The sequence below is a fragment of the Phyllobates terribilis genome, unplaced genomic scaffold, assembly GCF_046119375.1.
Source record: "Phyllobates terribilis strain yellow unplaced genomic scaffold, ASM4611937v1 Scaffold_4__5_contigs__length_816908805, whole genome shotgun sequence".
Taxonomy (NCBI): Eukaryota; Metazoa; Chordata; class Amphibia; order Anura; family Dendrobatidae; genus Phyllobates; species Phyllobates terribilis.
Window position 1 is genome coordinate 51,303,328 of NW_027362764.1, and position 9,203 is coordinate 51,312,530.

General features: G+C 53.2%; 1 non-coding gene across 1 annotated transcript; it reads right to left on the bottom strand.

Moving 5' to 3' along the window:
• Nucleotides 1-8,880: 8,880 nt before the first annotated feature.
• Nucleotides 8,881-8,951, bottom strand: TRNAV-UAC (transfer RNA valine (anticodon UAC)). Its single transcript has one exon. It is a non-coding gene; the product is annotated as a tRNA-Val (tRNA).
• Nucleotides 8,952-9,203: the final 252 nt, after the last annotated feature.

Below are 9,203 nucleotides of genomic sequence, written 5' to 3' on the forward strand. Positions count from 1 at the left end.
CCCGAAGCATGGATTCCAAGATGGTGACGACGGCGGTAAAGTCTGGGAGAAGAACCGCCCATCGTGGGAGTGGACGGCGCTGGAGAGCGCGAAAAGATGTCCAGCCCCTACGAGTTCCGGCCCGAAGGGGGATGGGCCCAGCGGTGAAGATGCGCCCCAGGATGGGACGTCCAGTGAGGAAGAGGGCGCGGCGCAAAGTGAAGTCCGGCCCCGTGAGTATCAGCGCGCGCAGAGAGGGGGCGCGGCTGAAGGCGGAGCGGCCGAGAGTGACGAGTGACGCGGCGGTCGCGTCAGAGGTCCGGCCCAGGAAGAGGCGGAGCTGGACGCGCAGGACGCGCGTCCCCGGTAAGCGACCGGCGCCATTTTCTGTCCGGCACGTAAGGAGAAGGAGGTGCGGCAGCAGACGTCCTGAGAGGATGGCAGCCCCAGAGCCTGACAACGTGCGCGAGGCAAGCGGTGAGGAGGAACCCCTGAAGATCACTACACCAGGGGCCGCGGCTGGAAGTCGTCCGCCGGCGGGCGCTGCCCGCGATCCGCTGCCTTTACCCCCAGTGGCTGTTCAGTGGGCCACTAGGCCTGATCCGGAGCTGGGCCTGCTAGTCCATGAGCTTCACATGTGGTGCTGGAGCCGGATGCCGGAGGAAACGTCCCCCTCGGCTGAGGGAGGAGAACATCCAGGTAGGGCCGGAGCAATAGCTGCAGCAAAGCTTACAGAAGGTGAGCGGTCCATGCCCCAGCGGCCGGTCACGTCTGCGGTACCTGCCCCAGTAGTTTCCGTGGCAACAGAGGCCCCCAGGCCTTCAGGGGACGGTGCGGAAGGGAAGCCCCCTAAAAGAAAGGCCCCGCGGGAGAATTTCTGGTCGTTGGCCTTGGAGGCCCTACATTCCCCCTCGGCAGAGCGGTACGCCGAGCCCAGGAGTCCTAAGTGGGCTACCCGGGACCCCCCGATGACCGCGCGAGAACAGCGGCGATGGACCGATACCTTCCTGAGAGGCTGGCTGGAGGGGTCCAACGCGGCAAGAAGGGAGTCAGTGGAGGAAGCTCAGACCCGGGGGCGGGTCATAGAATTCCGTATCCATGAGGGGTACGGGTTTCTGGAAGAAGAATGGACCGGGCACGAGGTGTTCGTGTCCCGCGAGGCGGTAAAACGGGACTATCTGCCTGACCGTTTACACAACCTGCACGTGGGGGACATCGTGCACTTTGTAAAATGTGAGTGCCAAAACGAGTGGTATGCGGCTGCGGTCACCCGCCCATATAAATGGGAAGACGTCCTAGAGAAGGACCGACAGGTCTTCGAGAGGAGGGCCAAAAGAGAGGCTAAGCAACGCTGGGCTAGGGAAGCCCCTAAAGGCTTTCTGTCCCCACCTAAGGCCAGTACTCCGACAGAGGAGCCTGGGAGGCGGCAGTGGGGAGATATTGTGAGCGACGAGGAGGAGGATGTCGCCAGCAGCAAGGAAGCCGATTTCCTTAGTGAGGTGCCAGAGAAGGAGTCGGCACCACAACACCCAGGAGGGGCTGAGGCAGTTGAGCAGGGGGCTGCCAGAGAGACTCAGGCTGGTGTTAGCCAGGAGGTCCATCATTTTTCTGTCACCAGCTACGGCCCTACCCAGGTCGGCTGTGGCAGTGCTACGTCCTCGGACGAGGACCCCGGGCCTAGCAGATACCCCGATCAGCCGTGGAAGTGGAGGAAGCCACCTTCATCTGCAGCATGGGCCGCCTTCATGAGGGAACAGAGGGAGGCCCGGAAGAAGTGAGCTAAGTGGGCTAAAAGGTCCGTTGACCTTTCACTTCTTCTCCTACTAGGACCCATCGGTGGTGGTCCTTTCTGTAGTTTGGGACTGTTACCCAGTGGGGGCGAAGTGCCCCATGTTGACTTCAATTGAAAAAAAAAAAAAAATGGAGGACTGTTCCCCTACCTCCTAGGCCAGGAAGGCCTTAAGCAGCACCCAAAAGTTGCGTGCCCGGGAGAGCTGCTCTTTTTGTTTTTATTTTTGTTTTCTTTTTGTTGCGCTTGTTGCGCCTTTTTCTGCTGGAATTTAAATTGCTGAGGCACACCTTGAGGATGGATATCCTCCGAATCTAAGAGACTTGCGGCCTAGCGGGAAGAACCGGTGACCCCCGCTAGGGCCAAGAAGAAAAGAGACTCACAGGGTGTTACCTGTGACGGTGTGCCTCAGAATGTAGCCCCAGGAGGGGATTAAGGGCTATTGAAGAGTTGACCTGATTTAAAAATGTGGACATGGACACTTCGGTTCCAGGGTCCTTACCAAGAAGGACCGGTGCCTCTGAAAAAGTTGATAGTGGACTGTCCTGAATTGCTGTTCCAGGGCCCTTAACCGAGAAGGGCCGGTCTTCCAGCCAAGAAGATGACCTCAGGACCAGTCGCTTACTAAGAATGTTTTAGTAAAATTTAGTAATGTAATTTTATAACTGTTGATGTTTATTGCCTAGTGTGGTCAGGGACGACCAACATTAAAGTGTCGGGGAATGTAATAGTGGGGAAGGGCGTAGCCTTCCCTTGAGACTGAGAGAGTAAAAGGAAGAGTTCCTGAAGACAGACCTCCCCAACTGTGGTAGGCCAAGCTAAGGGGGTTAGCTTTAGTGGTCCGGTTGGTAGAGCAGAGGGGGAACTTAGTGCCCTTATCAAGCCTAGAGAGATATAGAGCTTGTTCCTGGTATAGTTCCTTCTGGGCTGTAGTACCTGAAAACAGCCACAAGATGCCACTGTTCGGGGTGCAGATGTCAGGATGAGTCTGCTAGCCGAGCTATAGACAGTGATGGGTTAAGGTTCTGTGATGACAGCTCACTGAGGGTGGGCATATTAGGAAAGTCTCTGTTTTAATTTCCTGAATCAGGAAGTGATAGAGTAGTACAAGAAGGGATTGCGACCTGATGAGACAGCCTTACTATAGTGGCTGCTAGGGTAGACGGGAGCTCCGAACCCTCAGACAGTGAGATCCCAGTGCGCAGTTCTCCCCACGCAAGAGCACGAGTCCTGTTCGCTCGCCGTAGAAACTCACCAAAGCGTAGTGAGGACACGGGGCACTTCTGGTCTGCAGGCAGCAGAGGAAGCTAAACAGTACTCCAAGCAAAGACGTGGGGGGAGAGATATCGGATCCGTTCACTGTTAATACAGAGGAGTCTCTAGGGCCAGGAATTATAGCCACAGAGATGCTCCGCTTAAAGAAGGAACCAGGGCTGAAGCAGTTAACGGCGCCTGTGAGGGAGATGATTACCTGTCGGGCCTTATCCATTATATCTGACTGTAAATACTGTAAATATTCCTCTTCCCCAAGTATAGTCCAAGTTCTGGTTAAGAACCTCGTGTCCTCTGAAATTATTGCTGCCCTGGTCCCAGAAGAAAATTGCCTGGAGACAGCCGCGATCGGATGGCGTGAAGTAAGTGAAGAGCACTACATACACAGCCACACTTCAGAGAGAGGACACGTATTGTCTGTAGGGTGCCATAGCGAGAGGGGGCTACAGCTCGCCCACGACTACCTCGCTGGGGCACCTTACATTTGGCGTAGTCGGCAGGATGCGAGCTCCTCGCATGAAGAAAGCGGGGAAGAGCCGACACAGAACACTGAGGAGAAAGTGTTGGAAGGCATGCGGCCCAAGATGGCGGCCCGAAGCATGGATTCCAAGATGGTGACGACGGCGGTAAAGTCTGGGAGAAGAACCGCCCATCGTGGGAGTGGACGGCGCTGGAGAGCGCGAAAACATGTCCAGCCCCTACGAGTTCCGGCCCGAAGGGGGATGGGCCCAGCGGTGAAGATGCGCCCCAGGATGGGACGTCCAGTGAGGAAGAGGGCGCGGCGCAAAGTGAAGTCCGGCCCCGTGAGTATCAGCGCGCGCAGAGAGGGGGCGCGGCTGAAGGCGGAGCGGCCGAGAGTGACGAGTGACGCGGCGGTCGCGTCAGAGGTCCGGCCCAGGAAGAGGCGGAGCTGGACGCGCAGGACGCGCGTCCCCGGTAAGCGACCGGCGCCATTTTCTGTCCGGCACGTAAGGAGAAGGAGGTGCGGCAGCAGACGTCCTGAGAGGATGGCAGCCCCAGAGCCTGACAACGTGCGCGAGGCAAGCGGTGAGGAGGAACCCCTGAAGATCACTACACCAGGGGCCGCGGCTGGAAGCCGTCCGCCGGCGGGCGCTGCCCGCGATCCGCTGCCTTTACCCCCAGTGGCTGTTCAGTGGGCCACTAGGCCTGATCCGGAGCTGGGCCTGCTAGTCCATGAGCTTCACATGTGGTGCTGGAGCCGGATGCCGGAGGAAACGTCCCCCTCGGCTGAGGGAGGAGAACATCCAGGTGGGGCCGGAGCAATAGCTGCAGCGAAGCTTACAGAAGGTGAGCGGTCCATGCCCCAGCGGCCGGTCACGTCTGCGGTACCTGCCCCAGTAGTTTCCGTGGCAACAGAGGCCCCCAGGCCTTCAGGGGACGGTGCGGAAGGGAAGCCCCCTAAAAGAAAGGCCCCGCGGGAGAATTTCTGGTCGTTGGCCTTGGAGGCCCTACATTCCCCCTCGGCAGAGCGGTACGCCGAGCCCAGGAGTCCTAAGTGGGCTACCCGGGACCCCCCGATGACCGCGCGAGAACAGCGGCGATGGACCGATACCTTCCTGAGAGGCTGGCTGGAGGGGTCCAACGCGGCAAGAAGGGAGTCAGTGGAGGAAGCTCAGACCCGGGGGCGGGTCATAGAATTCCGTATCCATGAGGGGTACGGGTTTCTGGAAGAAGAATGGACCGGGCACGAGGTGTTCGTGTCCCGCGAGGCGGTAAAACGGGACTATCTGCCTGACCGTTTACACAACCTGCACGTGGGGGACATCGTGCACTTTGTAAAATGTGAGTGCCAAAACGAGTGGTATGCGGCTGCGGTCACCCGCCCATATAAATGGGAAGACGTCCTAGAGAAGGACCGACAGGTCTTCGAGAGGAGGGCCAAAAGAGAGGCTAAGCAACGCTGGGCTAGGGAAGCCCCTAAAGGCTTTCTGTCCCCACCTAAGGCCAGTACTCCACCGACAGAGGAGCCTGGGAGGCGGCAGTGGGGAGATATTGTGAGCGACGAGGAGGAGGATGTCGCCAGCAGCAAGGAAGCCGATTTCCTTAGTGAGGTGCCAGAGAAGGAGTCGGCACCACAACACCCAGGAGGGGCTGAGGCAGTTGAGCAGGGGGCTGCCAGAGAGACTCAGGCTGGTGTTAGCCAGGAGGTCCATCATTTTTCTGTCACCAGCTACGGCCCTACCCAGGTCGGCTGTGGCAGTGCTACGTCCTCGGACGAGGACCCCGGGCCTAGCAGATACCCCGATCAGCCGTGGAAGTGGAGGAAGCCACCTTCATCTGCAGCATGGGCCGCCTTCATGAGGGAACAGAGGGAGGCCCGGAAGAAGTGAGCTAAGTGGGCTAAAAGGTCCGTTGACCTTTCACTTCTTCTCCTACTAGGACCCATCGGTGGTGGTCCTTTCTGTAGTTTGGGACTGTTACCCAGTGGGGGCGAAGTGCCCCATGTTGACTTCAATTGAAAAAAAAAAAAAAATGGAGGACTGTTCCCCTACCTCCTAAGCCAGGAAGGCCTTAAGCAGCACCCAAAAGTTGCGTGCCCGGGAGAGCTGCTCTTTTTGTTTTTATTTTTGTTTTCTTTTTGTTGCGCTTGTTGCGCCTTTTTCTGCTGGAATTTAAATTGCTGAGGCACACCTTGAGGATGGATATCCTCCGAATCTAAGAGACTTGCGGCCTAGCGGGAAGAACCGGTGACCCCCGCTAGGGCCAAGAAGAAAAGAGACTCACAGGGTGTTACCTGTGACGGTGTGCCTCAGAATGTAGCCCCAGGAGGGGATTAAGGGCTATTGAAGAGTTGACCTGATTTAAAAATGTGGACATGGACACTTCGGTTCCAGGGTCCTTACCAAGAAGGACCGGTGCCTCTGAAAAAGTTGATAGTGGACTGTCCTGAATTGCTGTTCCAGGGCCCTTAACCGAGAAGGGCCGGTCTTCCAGCCAAGAAGATGACCTCAGGACCAGTCGCTTACTAAGAATGTTTTAGTAAAATTTAGTAATGTAATTTTATAACTGTTGATTGATGTTTATTGCCTAGTGTGGTCAGGGACGACCAACATTAAAGTGTCGGGGAATGTAATAGTGGGGAAGGGCGTAGCCTTCCCTTGAGACTGAGAGAGTAAAAGGAAGAGTTCCTGAAGACAGACCTCCCCAACTGTGGTAGGCCAAGCTAAGGGGGTTAGCTTTAGTGGTCTGGTTGGTAGAGCAGAGGGGGAACTTAGTGCCCTTATCAAGCCTAGAGAGATATAGAGCTTGTTCCTGGTATAGTTCCTTCTGGGCTGTAGTACCTGAAAACAGCCACAAGATGCCACTGTTCGGGGTGCAGATGTCAGGATGAGTCTGCTAGCCGAGCTATAGACAGTGATGGGTTAAGGTTCTGTGATGACAGCTCACTGAGGGTGGGCATATTAGGAAAGTCTCTGTTTTAATTTCCTGAATCAGGAAGTGATAGAGTAGTACAAGAAGGGATTGCAACCTGATGAGACAGCCTTACTATAGTGGCTGCTAGGGTAGACGGGAGCTCCGAACCCTCAGACAGTGAGATCCCAGTGCGCAGTTCTCCCCACGCAAGAGCACGAGTCCTGTTCGCTCGCCGTAGAAACTCACCAAAGCGTAGTGAGGACACGGGGCACTTCTGGTCTGCAGGCAGCAGAGGAAGCTAAACAGTACTCCAAGCAAAGACGTGGGGGGAGAGATATCGGATCCGTTCACTGTTAATACAGAGGAGTCTCTAGGGCCAGGAATTATAGCCACAGAGATGCTCCGCTTAAAGAAGGAACCAGGGCTGAAGCAGTTAACGGCGCCTGTGAGGGAGATGATTACCTGTCGGGCCTTATCCATTATATCTGACTGTAAATACTGTAAATATTCCTCTTCCCCAAGTATAGTCCAAGTTCTGGTTAAGAACCTCGTGTCCTCTGAAATTATTGCTGCCCTGGTCCCAGAAGAAAATTGCCTGGAGACAGCCGCGATCGGATGGCGTGAAGTAAGTGAAGAGCACTACATACACAGCCACACTTCAGAGAGAGGACACGTATTGTCTGTAGGGTGCCATAGCGAGAGGGGGCTACAGCTCGCCCACGACTACCTCGCTGGGGCACCTTACATATACATGGAATGGGGGGAAAGAGCATATATACATGGAATGGGAGGGGGGAGGGAAAGAGCATATATACATGTAATGGGGGGGAGGGAAAGAGCATATATACATGAAATGAGAGGGGGGAAGGGAAAGAGCATATATACATGGATTGGGGGCAGCCATATATACATGGATTGGGGGCATATAACAAGATGGGGGTGAGCACATTCGTTATTTCTGCGGTCTCATACCCCTGCTCCTTTCGGTGGCTGCTCTATGCTGCCCTCGTCTGCTCTCTGTATGAGTTGTTTTTTCTAAACTAAATCCTCAGTATTCAGGTTAATTTGCCTTGTTGGCACTTGGCGATAAATAAGTGGGTTTTGGATTGCAGTTTGGGCACTTGGTCAGTAAAAGGTTCGCCATCGCTGCCCTAGGCCATCACCCCTGGTTCAGCACGGGGTCTGGTGCTGAGCCAGTGCTGAACTGGGCAGGTGTCAGCTGATTCTTACAGCTGACATGTGCCCGCAACAGCCGCGGGTGGAATCGCGATCCAACCGCGGCTGTTAAATGCCGCTGTCAATCTCTGATCGCGGGTCACCGATGGGTGGGCATGACAACCCGGGGTCTGCAGCAGACCCCTGTGGTTTTTATGTCTCGCTTGCTATGAGCGCCACCCAGTGGTCAGCATTCATAGCAAGTGAGCAATTCTGCTACACAGAGGCGATCTGCTCATCGCCTGTGTGTAACAGAGCCGATCAGATAACTGCAGCTTCTAGTGTCCTATGGAGACTATTGAAGCATGCAGAAAATAGAAAAAAATGTTTTTAAAAATATATACATATACATATATATATATCTATATATATATTAAAGTTTAAATCACCCCCCTTTCGCCCCATTCAAAATAAAATAATTAAACAAAACCCACACATATTTGGTATCGCCACGTTCAGAATCGCCCGATCTATCAATATAAAAAAAGAATTATTCCGGTCGGAAAACGGAGTAACGAGAAAAAAATTCTAAACGCCAGAATTAAGTTTTTTTGGTCGCTGCAACATTGCAATAAAATGCAGTAACGGGTGATCAAAACATCGGATCTACCCCAAAATAGTATCAATAAAAGCGTCATCTCGACTCGCAAAAAATAAGCCCTCACATGGCCATATTGACGAAAAAATTAAAAGGCTATGGCTCGGGGACAAAGGGGGGAAAAAAATAAAACAAAGAAAAACGGGAAAACCCAAGGTCGTTAAAGGGTAAAAAATACAATGTGATTTTCTGTTTTCTTTTCAGATTCTGTCTCTCACAGGTGAAGTGTACCTACGATAACAATTACAGACCTCTCCATTCTTTGTAGGTGGGAAAACTGGCAAAATCAGCAGCATATCAAATACTAATACTGTACTGATAGCACACAGTACTCACATAATATACCAGCAGGTGGGATTAGGTTTGGGGGGCTCCTGTCCAGCGGCCACAGAATAACTGTTGCGGCCGCTGGTCCTGAAAACTGATTTCCTCCTCTCTAGTCTCTAGCGATGTATGTAGGTGTATTGTGCTGATTACACTGCCCCCTACTGTCCAACAATCACTCTGCATAACATTTTCAAAAACAAATACCTGATATTTAGTGCTCAGTGCTGTTTCTGTGTTACACCCAGACAGACGAGCCGCTGTATACTCACACGTATCAGATTTCTGAATATTTGGAGACTTTACTAGCTTTTTGTATCACAAAACATGGAGACGCTGGGGATTGAACCAGGGCCTCATACATGTAAAGCATGTGCTCTACCACTGAGCTACATCCCCTGTATGGACACCCAGGGATTTGTTCTCATCTCCAAGAGTCACTAATCTGTGACTATCTACTAATAGATTTTCTCTATTATTTTTTCTCTTTTATAATCATGCAGCATAAATAGCATCATATTCTAATAGTCTGGACTATAAGGGACAAGACAAAACTATTTTTCTTTAATTTTTATTATTTGTTTATATTTGAAATATGGGGAAAAAAGGAGGCGATTTTATTTTTTATGCCTTTTATTGAACAGATTAAAA